The following is a 16586-nucleotide window of genomic DNA, read 5'->3' on the forward strand; positions in this document are numbered from 1 at the left end:
CTGCTTCGTCTCGCAACAATGTGGTGGGGTGTCTAGGGTGTTCCCTGCGGCATAGCCAGGCCAGCAGCCTGTCCGGTCTGTCCGCTTCTATATGTGTTCTGTTCGTTTTGACCGTGTGGCCAAACCTTTCTAGTCTGCGCCATGCTGTTTCATTCTCCCCCCCTAGCCTTCGAAGTTCTGATTCCCTTTCCCGGGTGTCTATGGGGGCCGCTTCCAGTTCTCCGATCTCCCTTTCCAGCTGGTCTAAGTCCTTCCTGAGCAATTTCCGGATTCCGCCGGCCTTTGCAATGGTCTCCCCCCTTATCACCGTTTTTAGGGCATCCCATACTGTGCTACTGTGTTCCACGCTTCCCACGTTGATTTCTATGTAGCTATCTATGGATTCTTGCAGTTCTTCTCTAAAGGCAGGGTCTTTAAGAGCCTCTGCCGGCATTTTCCACATGGGAATTGGGGGTCTGGGACCATTGTGGTTCCATGTTACTAGGAGAGGGGAGTGATCAGAGATGGTCCTTCCTAGGTACTGCGCTCCTTCCACCTGAGGTAAGTGTTCCCTGCCGATGAGGATGTGATCAAACCTTGTGTATAGGTTGTGCAGGGATGAATAGTATGAATATCCTCTTACGGCTGGGTGCATTTCTCGCCATATGTCTGCCAGGTCCAGTCTATCTATCATTGCAGTCAGAGCTGTTGTTGCTGCTGACGGACCTTTCGGGAGGGGAATGGATCTGTCTAGGTTCGGGTCGCATATGCAATTATAGGTCGCCCCCCCAGATGAACAGACCATCTCTGTTTTGTGCAATTTTGGGGTATAACGAGTTCAAGTGGGCCGGTATATTGCTATTAGGAAAATAGGAGTTCAGGATGCATACTTCCGTCTGCTCTATGTGTCCCCATAGCATTACGAATCTACCTTCCAGGTCTATTTCTGATTTGGTCAAGCGGAAGGGGAGCTGTGGGTGTATCCAAGTGTATACTCCCCTAGCATATCTGGAATAAGCAGTACCGAATCCCTGCCATCCCCAGTGTGTTTGAAGTTTGGCCACTGAGTCCACGAGCAGTGGGTCTCCTGTAAGAGTGCTATCATCACCCCCTTCCTGTGCAGATAGGTCTTAATTCTGTTTCTGCGGAGATATGTCCCCAGACCTCTCACGTTCCATGTCAGTATTTTAATTGCCGTAGTGGTCATGGTGGTTTAAGGTGGGTATGGTAATTATTCTGCTTCTCTCTCTTAAATGCCTGTGGTTGTGGGCCTGATGTCGAAGGTCCCTTCCCTGTGTGGGCCGAGGCACTGGTTTCCCTTTCCCCTCGGTCGGCCCCTCCTCCCCCTGTTTTCTTTCCCTTTGGAGACTTACCAACAGTAGTAATGTTCATTCTGGTGAATGAGAACAGTAAACAGTACAACTTTGAACTGCCCCCAGCAGTTGCTTCCAACTTGCAGCGCTCAGGGGCTCCTGAGCCTTCTGGGCCTTCCCAGGCCTTCCGGTGCGGGTGTTGTGTCGGCGGTATGCCTACACGTGTCTTAAGGGGGTGCGTTGACGTCTTGTCGTGTAGGTTGGTGTGCTCCTGCCCATTATCCCTTTTTTGATGCTGTAGTTTGCCATGCCGTGCTTTGGTTTGTTTATCAACCTGTTGTGCTGACATCAGTTTTTCCCACTCGGTTCTTCGGGCGTTCAATGTCCTGTGGTTCCTCTTGCCATTCCTTCCTTACCATCTGCAAGGTTGTTGTGTTCGAGCCACATGTTTGCCGCCTCCGGGGTGTCCAGGAAGACCGCTTTACCTTTGTGTATCACTTTGAGGCGCGATGGGTACATCAGCATATACTTCAAGTTGAGTTCACGTAGTCTTGCCTTCACCGGGATAAAGGAATTTCTCGTGCGTTGTACAGTGGGGGTGTAGTCCGGGTACACCACTATTTTGACATCTTTTCTCCTAATTTCCCCTCCTTCTCTGGAGAATCTTAGTATAGTCTCTCTGTCTCTGATGTTTAGGACTTTGGCAATCATTGGGCGTGGGTGTGAGCCCGGCGGAGGTCTTTTTTGTAGGGACCTGTGGGCTCGCTCTATAGAGAATCCTTGGGACAGGTTGCCGGCCCCGATTTCCTGCTGTAACATTGTCTCTATGAATTCCGTTGGGTCCGGGCCCTCCATTCCCTCCGGGACCCCAAGGATTCGGATGTTATTGCGGCGGGCCCTCCCCTCCGCGTCTTCTGACCTTGCCTCTAGCCTTGCCACTTTTAGTTCGAGGTCCTGGACCCTGGTTTTGAGTTCTGTCGTGCTTTCTACGTTGTCCTGCAGGGTAGTCTCCACCGTGGTCACTCTTTCAGTGAGATTGCGGGTATCTTGTCTGATTAGCTGTATGTCCGATTTCACTTCATCTATTTTAGTTTCAAGAGATGTGCATAGTGCCGCTATAGCTTGTAGTACTTGCATATTCGTAGGCTCTCCTTGAGTCGTTTGTTCTGCTGTTGCCCCTGCGTCTTGCTGCTGCTTGGGCCTGACTGTTGTGAAGGAATCCCTCGTTGCGGCTTTCAGTTTGCCCTTGGGTGGTGACATCCCCTGTCTTTGGGTGTTCGGTTCTCCACTTCGCTTTGGGATCACTCACCCGTTCTCAGGTTGTGGGTTCAGTGGCTTCCCTCGTTGGCACCTACGGTGGTGTGGCCCCTCCTCGCAGCCTTGTTTTCCTGCCCCGGTGGTGTTTTGGGCCGTCGGCAGCCCCTTCTGCTTATGTGGCTGAGCAGTCGTGTTGGCGGCCCTGGCTGCAGTGGGTCTGGGGCACTGTGGTCGGTGTGCCTCCTCCCCTTCAGGGCCCTGGCACCACATGGGTATCCAGTTATTACTGTGCCCTACCTTCCGTGGCGCTGCTTCCCCTCTGCTTCTGGCTGGTGGGTGTGTAGGGTGCCTTTTCCTGCCCTTGGGCCGTCCCGATGCAGTTCTCCCTATGGCCCGGTAGTCTCTTATGCCAGTCCGGATGGCGGCTTGTGACCAGTAAATCGGTCGTCTGTGCCGGCCCTCTGCCGTGTTATCTGGGAGGCTGGTATGTTTTGCTGTTTTGATGCTGTGCCCAGGTCTCGGCCTCCAATAGGGGTATGCAGGTCCCCAACGTCTCGACGCGGCCTGCTTTGGGGCAGCTGATGTTGTGCCTCTATCCTGCCGCGTCCGGAGCAGCCTGCGGTCTTTCGGCCTCCTGATCTGTGGGTCGACTGCTTGCGTGTTGTCTGTACTCCTATGCAGCACAGGCCGTATCCCTCTTCCCCTCCGGTGAGGCACAATGCGGGCTTCCCCCCTCTCTGTTACCGAGGCTCCCTCCTCTGCGGATGTGTCCCAGCTACAACGCGTAGCTCGAGGAGCGGGATCCGCATAGTCACCAGTTGGCTGTTCGCCGCTGGTGTCCGGGGCACAGTTACTCGCCCGTGCGCCACTCGAGGGGTTCGTTGAGTACAGGGTGCGGATTTATGTTCGCCACCGCCTTCTCCGTGTCTTTTTGGCGGGTTGCCTCAATTATGTGCTTTAATCCGCCGCGGACCGCTAGTCCGTTACGGGCGCCGCCATCTTGTGAACCGTAGGGGGCTTCCCTTCGCACACTTCATTTCCGCACTGTGCGGGTCCGTTTATTCCCCGGAGGCAGCGTCGGGTGTCGGAAAACAGTTCCCCTTCCAGCTGCTGCAGCGTTTATTGCGATTTGTTGTCGTTTGCCGGAGTTAAGCGGCCCGTAGCAGGATCGTGGGCAGGAGCGCTGGTGGTTCCCGTCTTCACGCCATGCACGTCGGCCACCGTATGGCTATCCTTGAAGCTGCTGCCATGGCAACTGCAACCAAATAAATTGTCTCCCCGGTATTATGGGCCATTCCCTATAAAGGAAATCATCAACCCAGTGGCCTTTCGACTCAAATTACCAGACTCCTGGAAGAAAGAAGAAAATCCACCCAGTCTTTCATACATCCTTAATGAAGCCCAATGTCCAGACCTCTCGAACTGACCTCCGGCCTAATCCAGTACTCATCAATGACCAACTGGAGTCCGAGGTCTCCAGAATTTGTGATTTCAGATATAGACGTGACCAACTCCAGTACCTGGTGGAATGGAAGGGATATCCCCCCAGTGAACGCACTTGGAAACCTATCTCAAACTTAAATACCCCCAGGTTACTCAGAAGGTTCCATCTCATACACCCGGGCAAACCCGGCGGGATGGGTTTTCGGAGGAGGCATGCTGTTATGAACCATCAAACTCGCCCTTTCTGGGCCTCCTGGTCCCTGACACTTCAGGGTCTATACTCCATAATACTACCAACATGGCGGCAAGGCCAGAACGCTGCTCACCAGTCTTCGCGTTCTACACAGCGTGCTCTATAAAGAGACCACTCCCCCACGGCCCCGCATGTCTCAACGCTGCTGCTAGCTGTGACCCGACGTGTGCTCCGTACTCTTCCTTGTACTATTCTGTTGTTTCCTGGTTCCAGGAAGCCCTTCTTCCAATCTACCTTTCCTCCTCCTTATCCAGCCTTCCCGGAATCCTTGCACCGCCTCCGCCTGCTTCTTGTCCCTTTCTTGAGTCTTCTGGAGTTTCCCCTTGATCCCGGGCATTGAAGCTGAACGAACACTGGAAGCCCGAGAGCGGGGAAACCTGTGACAAACAGTGTAACGACTGGATGGCGGTGTCTGTACTTCTGCTCTCTATATGGTAGAGGAGAGAAACATAGGACCTCAGCCAAGATTCTCTTTTGTTGGTAGCAATGGAAGAACAATCAAGGCCTAACTTCTCAGGAGGTGATGCCGGCTGGTTCTTTAATACAGTGTAGTCCCCAAGCACCCACAAAGGAATGTCCGCACACTCTATTAGTTAAAACACAGTCTTTATATAATTAAGTTTCAAGGTTATATACAATATCACAATAACTCACTTTGTGCTCAGTTAATCTACAATGGCAAATATATACAGTTCTAAGTGGTACCACAATTATTATCAGATTTCATTAAAGTGCATCAACTGTACTCTGGTCAAATGTCACACAAATCAATTAATAATGGTAACCAACAATAGACATAGGAGGAAAGCAGTTGGTTAGAACAATTGGCAGAATACTGGCCCCGTTTACCTAGACACAGCTCTGTGTGGAGATCCCCCCACATGGGCAACAAGTAAGATAAAGATATACGACAAGCCCAGTCCATATATAGTTCAATGAGTCTTATTTCCTTCTAAAGTGTTTCTACCAGCCCAATGTACCTTGCAGAGTTCCTCGAGGAGTCGATGGATCCTTCTTGAGTGACTCCCTTTAAAGCAGGAGCCACAGATCGTCGATGGGCCTCGAAGAAGGTGAACTTGGCATCAAGGCAGCAGCTTCGGTACTGACGGTACTGGTCGACGACATGTTGAAGACATCCTGCAAGGATGAGGTGTGCGGGGCACCTCGATGTCAATAGTTCAGGACCGCAAAGAGTTTGTAAAGAACTGTGGCCCAGCCAGGGAGTTGAGTTGTCCGACGTCTCTACAGTCTTTGGGTGGCGGGAAACCCACCGGCGGATGCTCCTTAGAGCGTCGACGGCCTGGCCTTATCCAGCGGGATAAGTCGGTCAGCAGTGCGGATGAGCGCGTCCAGGAATCAAATGTCTTAGGCAAAGGAGCGTTGCGACTCCAGTCGTCGATGGCACAGCGTCAAACAGTCCCTGCTTCTGGGCAACTAACTTCAATGGGCCTTCAGCGGTTATAGCAAACCTGCGAACCCTGGTCAACGACGGTGGATGGCTGTCCAGTGCTTCTCTTCATTTCTCATCGGTGGCCCCCATCTCCAGCTGACAGTCTTTCATAGGCTGATTTCCAGGGCGCTTCGGCGAAGGTTAGCAGTGCACGATGGTCCCTCGTAGCTCGGGAAGAGGTCGCCTAAACAGGTCCTCTCTGGATCAGTTCTTGAAGACACGGCAGCTTCCAGATCGACGACGTAGAGCCACAGTAATACTTCTCTTCCAGCAGGGCTTCAAGGTTATGCTTCAGTTTCAATGTCAGTTTCAACTCCAGCTTCTGAACGATTTCTAGCAGTGAGAGGCCCCCAGATATACTGTTGATCTCCCATTCATTCTGCTGGGTCACACTCAACCAACCAATCAGTCAGAAGGGCATTCAGGCAGTCAGTCAGTCAATCAGGCGCATAGTGCACTCAGGCCATTCTTCGCCATCCAGACACAACACAGAATGTGGATTCGGACAAGTACACCACCATTCAACACTACACACTGCATTCCGTCTCAGTCATTGTGTCAACAGATACTAGACATCCACAACACAGAATGCGTATTCGTCACACACTCCATTCACCCAGGTCCCACCCACAGGCGTACCCATAACATACGGTCATTGGGAAGGCTCCAGCCAGTCTGGTTGGCACTTCCTCCACACTACCATATATGGAACTTCCACCCAACAGCCAGTCAGGGGGAAGGGACAGAGTAGGGGCTTCCCGAGACTTCGGGAAAACCAAGGTAACAGGTGATGGAAGGCAAGAGGCCACAGGGGCCATCTTGTTTCCATCAGGAATCTACTGATTCCAATGAAAGGGCCTGCACATCCCAAAATGGAGGACGCTCAGGGCACCTGTCAATTCAGCACAGAGCTGCCACCAGCCCATACCCTGCTCTGTGGGCCACACACAGGTGCCCAAAAACATACACTAGGGGCACAGGGTTGTACCCCCACCCATGGGTGCCACAAGGGCATCCCATGGGTCTGTACAGCAAACCAAAAGAGAGAGCTGCACCGCCAGGAGTCCCACATGAACTCCTACACGGACAACACGACAGAACACACAATAAAAAGCAGTAAAGGACAAGGATACGGAGGCCCTGCCCCTCCGATGCATTTCCAACATCACACACGTCCTCCTTGCCCAGTCCGGAGCAATAAGGATCATGGACTTCCTGAACTTTCTCAACCTCCTAAGAACATGAGGAATGATGGGGACTGGTGGAAACGTGTACATAAGTGGAAATTCCCAGTTCACTATGAACGCGTCCCCTAAAGCTCCTCTCTGAGGAAATTCCCTGGAGCAGAATAGGTTGCACTTCCTGTTGACACTGGACGCAGACAGATCCACTTGAGGGGTTCCCCAAAGGGTGAAAATCTCTTGAAGGACCTGAGCTAGTTCCCATTTGTGGGAGACTGTGCTCTGCCTGCTCAGAGCATCCGCTGCTGTGTTGTCCTCCCCAGCTAGGTGAACTGCTGACAGAGATTCCCTCTTGCAGTGCCCAGAACCAGAGCTGCATTGTGCCTCTCTGCACAGTGGTAGTGACCCTACAACTCCTCTCTTGTTGAGGTAATGCATGGCCACTGTGTTGTCTTTTTTTATCAGGACGCGCTTCCCCCATACAGAAAGCAGAAAGGCCATCAGCGCTAGTCTGATTGCCCTCAGCTCCAAAAGGTTGATGTGCAGTTTGGACTCCAACAGAGACCAGCGTCCGCTGATCGTTAGACCATTGGTGTGTCTCCCCAACCTGAGAGGAAGGCGTCTCTAATCACTGTAATCTCTGGCCATGGTTGCCAAAAAAGTTCCCCTTTCAACATATTCTCCTTGCAGGCCCACCGCAGGAGTTTCTGCGCAAACCTTGCTCGGTATCTGGACCAGATCTGTATTTCTGCCAGCGAACTGTGACCACTGTGTTCTGAGGGCCCACTGAAGGGATCTCATCCTCATACGGGCCTCTGGCACCAGAAAAATGCAGGCTATCATGAGACTGAGCAACCTTAGAACACTGAAGGTTGGAAGATTTGGGGTTCTCTGAAATTTGCTTACCATCTGTGATATGTTAAGAGCCCTTACCTTGGCTGGCAAAGCTTTCCCAGAGGAAGAGTCCAGGACTGCTCCAATGAATTGCAGCTTCTGGGTTGGTGTCATGCGGGACTTCTTAAAATTCATGGAGAAGCCCAGCTTGTGGCGAGAGTGGCAGGTGCTGTCTAGATGTTTCAGAGCCTGTTCGGGAGAACGGGCTCTGATCAGCCAATCGTCCAGGTAGGGGTAGATGTAAATCTCTCACCTCCTTAGATTTGCCGGCACCACCATCACCATCACCAACTTGGTGAAGACCCTCGGGCGGAGGTCAGCACGAAAGGCAGCACTCTCTGATAATGAGTGCTGCCAATGACAAATCGCAGGTATTTCCTGTGCTTGTGATGGATAGGCATATGGAAATAAGCATTCTCAAGATCCAATGACACCATCCAATCCTGGAGCTGAAGGGCCTGGAGGGTCTGCTAGAAAGTGACCATCTTGAACTTGTTCTTCTGGAGGAACTTGTTCAAGCATCTCAAGTCCAAAATGGGTCACAATCCCCTGTCCTTTTTCGGAATCAGACAATAAGGCGAGTACCAGCCTTGATTTTTTTTATCCCGCTGCAGGTACCAGTTTGATAGCACCCTTAACATCCTTTAAGAGGAGCGGATCTGGTACTTTGAAGGACTGGCCCCTTGGGGGACAGTTCAGAGGTCTTTTCAGAAAAGGGAGGCAGTACCCGCAGGTAACTGTTTCTTCCAGATGCTGGGTTAACCTGTCCCCTACCACCGTCATGTGGCTTAAGTCTTTAAAGCAGTCTTGAAGCCACGGAATGTAGGGATGGCAAAGAGGCCAGAGGGTGTAGCAGCACCTCTGCCTATACATCCACGGAAGCCACGAGGCTGTCTGCTCTGTCCCCTCTGGGAAAACTGGCCTCTCGTTTTTCCAACAGAGGAGTAGAACCAAAATGAACGGTTCCTTCATCCTTGAGAAGAAAGTGGTGCCAATCATTGATGGGCACAAGCCACAGTTATAGACTGTGTGGCCGATTCCAAGCACCAGAGACAAACCCGATGCGGTATAGACATTTTTTCAAACCACAATCCGCACATCTTTTGAATACTGTTTACTTTGACAATTTCTCAAATTGCACAGCAAAGAATAGACGTCGAGGCGAGTGAACCGTTTCAAGCAAGCTGTGCGGAAAAACGGAACTGAAGCAACGGCCGCGGTTGGTACCATTTATACCACCATCTAAGTCATACTCATGATGGACGGAGACAGTTGAGGGACACAACATCAATAACGAGAATGCACAGCAGAAAAGTTTCCGAGCTGCGAGCAGGATATCGGAATATATCAAAGATGAGGAATACGTGGGAGGACACAATTCATTCGAAGGACTTTTTTAGGTTGATGGAGAAACTTAATTACTGTAGAGATTCATTATTTGCTTAATTATTGTCATTAGGCCTTGGAGGGCCCCCTCTTCTAATCTAGCCAGCAAGAGTCAGTCTTCGCGGTAGCGAAAGACAGGCACTTTCTTCTGGTGTAGATGAGCCACCAGCACCACAACCTACGTGAACACTCTTGGGGCCGAAGTGAGGCTAAAGAGAACACTGCAAACTGGTAGTGAATGCTTCCCATAACAAAACAAAAGTATTTTTGATGTCTGAGGTGTATAGGGACATAAAAGTAAGCATCTTGCAGATTTTGAAACACAAGCCAGTCATGAAGCCGGAAATACTTGTTGTTGCAAATTCACCACAGTCAATAGTCCACTCATCATGTAGCTGTGTAGGCATCTTTAATGGCAGTCAGCAAAGCAACATATAAACAATCCACAGGACAGGACACAAAACCAAAGTTCACACTGTATACGGCGCAGCAACCCCTTTCCTATGTTTACATGGTTTATATGCTGTCAACTCCCACAGGTCTTCTATGGAAGGGGTGGGTCATGCATCTTACAATGAAAATAATATACGTTTCAGGTGGTTTCAACCTGCATGATTCTCATAATATGATCTACAAGCATTGGTAGGGTCCTCACACCTTGGCGAGTAAACTTTTCAACAAGCAGCAGACATGTTCACATACATTTCTAGCGAGTCAATGCTGTCTATTATGACTACAGTTCTCACATCACATGGCTCAGGCAGTGCCTGGTGCACCTAATGTTGCTAATGCTATCTCAGCTGGCAAGGTGGAAATCTAAAACACGCTTGCCTGTGCCAAACAGGAAATAAGTACGAAGCGAGCAGACTATGAGGCGAGCTACTTCTCACAACATATCTGGAGTACATTTCAGTTAAGACATGCACACAAACAAAGGATGATGCGGTTATAGGCAGTAAGACACACATTTAACAAAGAATACGTTACAATATTCAAATCATCTTGCATGCAACATAATACAATAATTTACAATTATAAAAACTAATTATTACAATCATTTAAAGTAAAGAACTATATCAAAAATATAAATAATGTATTCATATTTACAGGAACAACCACCATAAAATTCCAAAATACAACAGTAATTCTCACCCTTTTTCATTCTCCCCATTCCTAATCATGTCATGCATTTGCCTACAGCTCCGGATCCAATGCATAGCCCTTCCCTAGTCATCTGTTATAAGGTTAAGCTGTGTTTGCTAGCCGCTCCCCACCATACTCTTGCTCTAAACACCCCTTGTTATATTCATTTGCAATAGTAAATGTTCTAGTTCTTCCAACGATTGGTGTTCAGTTCACACTAGCCTATTTCATAGGACATCTGCACTCAGTATGCTGTCATATTGCATAGCATCTTGAAAGTGTTTAAAACACAGATTTATTTATTTATCCCCCTCTTTGTATGAAGAGATTGTTTATTGTTGATGATATGTTCTTCTTATCTTTTTACTTGCTTAATATTCTTCTGTTGCTGATTGTATTCTCTTGAATAGATAAACACATAGATTTTGTCCCTTCACATTCAGTTAGAAGATGTTTAATTGATTTAGTTCGACTTTCCCAGCAGAAAGACACAATCTTGATTATTCTTTCAAAATTAACCACGATCCTAACCTGTCCAATGTGGGTATCAGATTTAGATGGAATCTAATGAGTGTTGTTCGATACTTAGCTGAAGGAAATTGCACAATAAATTAAGGGAATGTGACCCTTTTCCTATGTATGTTATTTAAATCACTATAGGACTTATGTCTATCGACATGATCCCTGTTCAATGCCCAGTCATAGTCCAATAGTTCTTTTTACCCCTATATTCGGCCTATAAGTTCTTCTGTAGTTGATCCTATTATGTTCAAGTAGTTCATACCTTCATGAAATTAACTATCTTCACAACTTTGTTCAAGCTATGTACTTCTTTCAGGACTTCAACCATGGAGTTCTTTGGCGGTCTGAGAATCTTTCTCCTTTAATTCAACCTACGCCACTAAACCATAGCAGACAATGAGGACAGACCTAACATATTTCTCATTATTGGCACCGGCAAAGACTGGGGCATATTCAACACTGGTCGCCACATTAGACCTATTCTTTTAAGACCTTCCATTCCTCGAGCTGTATAAGTACCAGACCATAAGTTAATTTTGATATGCCTTTCATCATACAATATAATAATACGCCAGATTGTCCGAAACTGTCATGCACAGTAGAGACTGCCCGCTTCGCCTGTTCAAGCCGCTAGAAGGAGCTGTTGCCTTACAAATCAATGAGCATGTATTAAATCTACTTGATGGTGAAGGAAAGACATCACCTGATGTCAAAATTAAGATAATTCAGGGTTCCAAGCAAGGAAAGATGTTACCTAAGTGATTACATTTTTACAAAAAATATTGTTTTCAAAGAAATATACTTCAAATAAATGTATAGGCTTTGTCAGTTAATTTAGTTATAAAGTACTTATGTCTTTAATTATTTATAGTCATATTTTTTGGTATGCATTATTATATCAATAATATTCTTCATGTACATTGTAAACTTTATTTTACTTTAATTTATATTATGAGTACATGTCCATTTAACTGTTTAGATTTTTAACTCTTTATTTTGAAAAGAAACGCATTGACCTCTCCGCCACTCACAGGACTCTCAAATCTCATTGTGTCTTCCTGTACCGAATTGCATTAGAAAACATAGACCTCTCCCACACTATACAGGATCCTTCTAAGTGTGTGCCTCTGTATTTAAGATTGCATTTGAAACTTAGGCCTCACTCCCACTATATAGGACTCTCAGATCTCAGTGTATTCCCCGTACCAAAATGCTTTGTGAAACTTAGGCCGCTCTCCAACTACACAGGACTCTCAAATCTTAATGTGTTCTCCTGCACTGAATTGCATTGTGAAACTTGGGCCTCTCTCCCACTATACAGGACCCTTCTACTTCTAAGTGTACTCCCCTGTATTTTGAAAATGCATTTGAAACTGCATTTTGAGGCTTAGGCCTCTCTCCCACTATACAGGACCCTTCTAAGTATACTCCCCTATATTTGAAACTGCAATTTGAAACGTAGACCTCTCTGCCACGATGCAGGACTCTCAAATATCAGTGTGTTCTCCTGTACCAAATTGCAGTGTGAAACGTAGGCCTCTCTCCCCCTATAGAGGACCCTTCTAAGTGTGCTCCCCTGTGTTTTGAAATTGCATTTGGAACTGCATTTTGAAACTTAGGCCTCTCCCCCACTATACAGGAGTCTCAGATCTCTGTGTATTCCCCTGTACCAAACTGAATTGTGAAAATTAGGCCTCTCTCCCACCATACAGGACCCTTCTAAGTGAACTTCACGGTATTTGAAACTACAGTTTGAAACTTAGGCCTCTCTCCCACTATTCGGGACTCTCAAATCTCAGTGTGTCCCCCTGTACCAAACTGCATTGTGAAACTTAGGCCTCCCTTCCACTATACAGGACCCTTCTAAGTGTGCTCCCCTGTATTGAAATTGCATTTTAAACCTAGGCCTCTCTCCCACGATACAGGACTCTCAATCTCAGTGTGTTCCCTAGTACCAAACTGCATTGTGAAACTCGGGCCTCTCCCCACTATACAGGACAATTTAAGTGTGCTCCCCTGTATTTGAAACTGTTTTTGAAACTGTGTTTGGAAACGTAGGCCTCTCGCCCACTATACAGGACCACATTCTAGGTGTGTGTCTCTCGTACCAAACTGTCCTGTAAAGCTCAGGGTTCTATTCCACTGCACAAGTCTCTCAAACCTCAGTGTCTTCCCCTGTACCAAATAACATAGATAGTGAAACTTGGGCCCCACCCCAGATATACAGGACTCTCGAATCTCAGCGTGTTCTCCTGTACTAAACTGCACTGTGAAACCTGGGCCTCCCCACCTCAATACAGGATTCTCAAACCTGGGTGTCCCCTCCCGTACAAAGCTGCATTGTAGAACCTAGGCCTACCACCTACGCAAAACTCACATCTGGGTGTGTTCTCCTGTACCAAACTATACCAAGTGTACTCCCCTGTGCGTTAACTGCACTGTGAAACCTGGGACTCTCCGCCACTGAACACGAAAGCCAACTCTAGGTGTTCCCACCTCTAACTTTTACTATTAAAACTGCTACACTGTGAGGCCGGACCTTCTCCCGCTGGCCAGCTGTTCCAGTCTAGTTGTTCAATTGCTGTCTAGGTGTCCCAGTCTAGGTGTTCAACTGCTGCCTGACACTCTAAGGAGCCTGGACCTTCCTCCAGATATCTAGGCGTCTTAAAATTGGGAGGTAATTATCACCCACCTCTCCCAACCTAAACCTCCCCTGTCACCTAGGTGCCCCTAACCTGATACTTGATCACTGCCTGCCTTCTACGAGGCCAAAACCCACTCCCGATAGTTAGGTGTCCCAATCTTGATCACTGCCTGCCTTTGGGGAACCTGGACCCACCCGCTGGTGTCCAAGGATCAAGAATCAAGCTGTTCAATCATCACTTGGCTCTCGCCGAAATCTGATAACCCACACCAAAGAGTACAATCTCATTGTAGCCCACCTGTAAAACCTAGGCTCCCCACCTCTTGGTTCCCATTCGTCTGGTTCTTATCAGTACCTGCCACAATTGAATCCTAGGAACCCGACACCCCAGAAAACCCAGCAACCAACAAACACAGTAATTACATCCATAGCCCATTACGAGCCGTGCTACCCACCAACGTACAACACTCCCCAGGACACCCCTCCCCTTGTAAGAGGAACACCCGTACCCAACCGACTGACCAAAGACACACACTCGAAACATCAAGACACAACAACTTAAGAGGATTAAAATCAACACTAGCCTGGCACAAGGCACAACTATTGGACAACTACCCCTATAAACCCAACACCCAGACCAACTCCCCCCACTGAGGACCCATAATGCCCCAACGCAGAATTTGACGCCGACAAAGAGAAAAAGAACACAATCCAAATAATACGGATACACAAGCTCAACTGCCCCAGCAGAAGACGCTTTCAAAACAGAACACACCCTGCCAAATAATACTACCGACAGAACAAACATCGTAAGAGAAAAATCCTTATACCTAACACCGTACCTCGCATTAACCAAAGAACCTAGATATTTCAACGACACTGACATTTCCAGACGGATAAAAAAAAAACGAACATCTGAACAAAAGACGGGTGGACCCAAGAAGAGAATGGGATGACGCCAACACCCTTACTCCCTATATCACAAGAACAGAAGGGCACTATTGATACCCACATCAAATGACAAGAGATGAGGAAGCAATAGAAGTCAGCAACCCAATTATCAATCTCACAGAGCGATTCAACGACGAAGCTGCCCTCACAGAACCTCAACCAATCGGAGTAAACATAAAAGCACCCCACCTGAACACCCATCAATCAAAACCGGGAACAACTAATAAACCAAACCACACCAAAATGATCCACTGCAATCTAATTAAAGCAAGATCAATGTCCAAACATGCCATGGAAATCTACAACCTCCTAAGTGACAGAGGCATCGACATCCTTTTCGTAACCAAAACATGGCTAGAAGACAACTATAAGATCGCCCTCAATAACTGCTTGCCTGATACCTTCAAGTGCATCGTAGCAAACAGGAAAACCAAAAGAGGATGTGTACTGGCAATCATCCACAAGGAACACTTAGAAATTAAAGCGGAAGACCCACTAAACATCAATAAATGTGAATCCCTAATCATACGTCTATCAACAAATCCCAGAACAAACCTGAAATTCGTACTGGTATACAGACCACCACCATATGATGCGGCCTTCGTAGACACCTTCATAGAAGCAATCACCAACCTAGCTATTGAGCATAACCACCTGATTATCCTCTGAGACTTCAACATCTGGTTCGATGAAGAAACTACAACCTCACAAAAACCTCTTACCACCCAACTAACAACAATGAAACTACATCCCGCACGGCAAGAGATACATTGGACGCAATCTTTGCCAACAGAAAACTAATTACCACAGCGCCACTGATTCAGATTCTTTGGAGCAACCACTTCATCATCCCCTTCGTAATCACACTACCCTCCCCAATAACCAAGAAACAGGGAAAGCTAGCGTTCATCATGAAAAGAAACTTCAGAACCATAAAAAACTCCAACTTAACGGAACTACTGGATATCACCAAACCACAAGCCACAACTATGGACGAAGCTGACCTAGACACTAAAATAGATATACTTTGCAACTGGATCACTACAACAATTGATGAGATCACCAAAGAAAAACCTTTCAATCCATCCCGCAAAAGAGCAACGGCAAAATGGTTCACCTCACTACTAGGCGCCATGAAAAGGAAAAAACTAAAACTAGAATGGAGGAACAATAAAGACTGCGGAAAAAATTCAAACTTCAACAACATACCTGTGTATACAAAAAGCAAAAAGGAAATACTACGACAAGAGAACCCACAAAGTACCAAACACCCAAAAAGAACTACTTAAAATCATAAACGAAATAAAAAACCCACCCGGCTGTAACAACGCTCCAATACCTTCGAAGAAACTATGCAGTGACCTTGCAGTCGATTTCAGAAATAAAATCATGACCATCCAACAGACAACACAAAACAGAGGACACCCACAGATACAAGGAACACCGGAACAAACTCAGAAACTTCCCGCACATATCACTGGAGACATTCGCCAAACTGGTAAATCAAAGCAACAAATCAGGCTCCCCCGCAGATCTGTCCGATCCTGACATTTACAAATCAATCCTCTCAAAAGGAACACCAATGGAATATTACAGGAATGTGCTCAACCAATCGATCTCAACAGGGAAAGTGAAGCAATCCTTCTAATCAGCATTCATCAAACCACTCCTCAAGGATACAGCAGGAAACATAGAGGACCTCTCCAATTACAGACCCATCTCCAACATCCCCCACCCAGCTAAACTCCTGGAAACACACATATATAAAACAACCCAAGAATTCATAGAAGAACACCACCTATTAAGCCAGGTACAAGTAGGCTTCAGACCGATGAGAGGAACAGAAACAGCACTTATCTCAATCTGGGATGATCTAAAGGCAAACATAGACTCGAACAACAGCACCGCTCTGATACTTTTAGACCTCTCTTTGGCATTTCGACACAGTTAGCCATGACATCCTCATCACGAAACTGGAAGAATTCAGAATCACTGACAACGCCTTACTATGGATCAAACCCTTCCTAACAAACAGAACAGAAATGATATGGATTAAACCTTTCAAATCAAACAGAAGAGAATCGTCATGTGGAGTCCCACAAGGATCTTCCTTCTCGCCACTACTATTCAACGTCTGCCTGTCTTAACTAATTAATATCATCGAAAGACA

At 47.3% G+C, this 16586-nt stretch overlaps 1 protein-coding gene across 3 annotated transcripts in view; it reads right to left on the reverse strand.

Annotated features, from left to right (window-relative positions):
* NEK5 (NIMA related kinase 5) overlaps positions 1 to 16586 on the reverse strand; it is a 1893692-nt gene that overhangs the window by 595678 nt on the left and 1281428 nt on the right. The gene's annotated exons all lie outside the window — the stretch shown is intronic.

This window comes from Ambystoma mexicanum, chromosome 7q, assembly GCF_040938575.1.
Source record: "Ambystoma mexicanum isolate Mex_15411 chromosome 7q, UKY_AmexF1_1, whole genome shotgun sequence".
Classification (NCBI taxonomy): Eukaryota; Metazoa; Chordata; class Amphibia; order Caudata; family Ambystomatidae; genus Ambystoma; species Ambystoma mexicanum.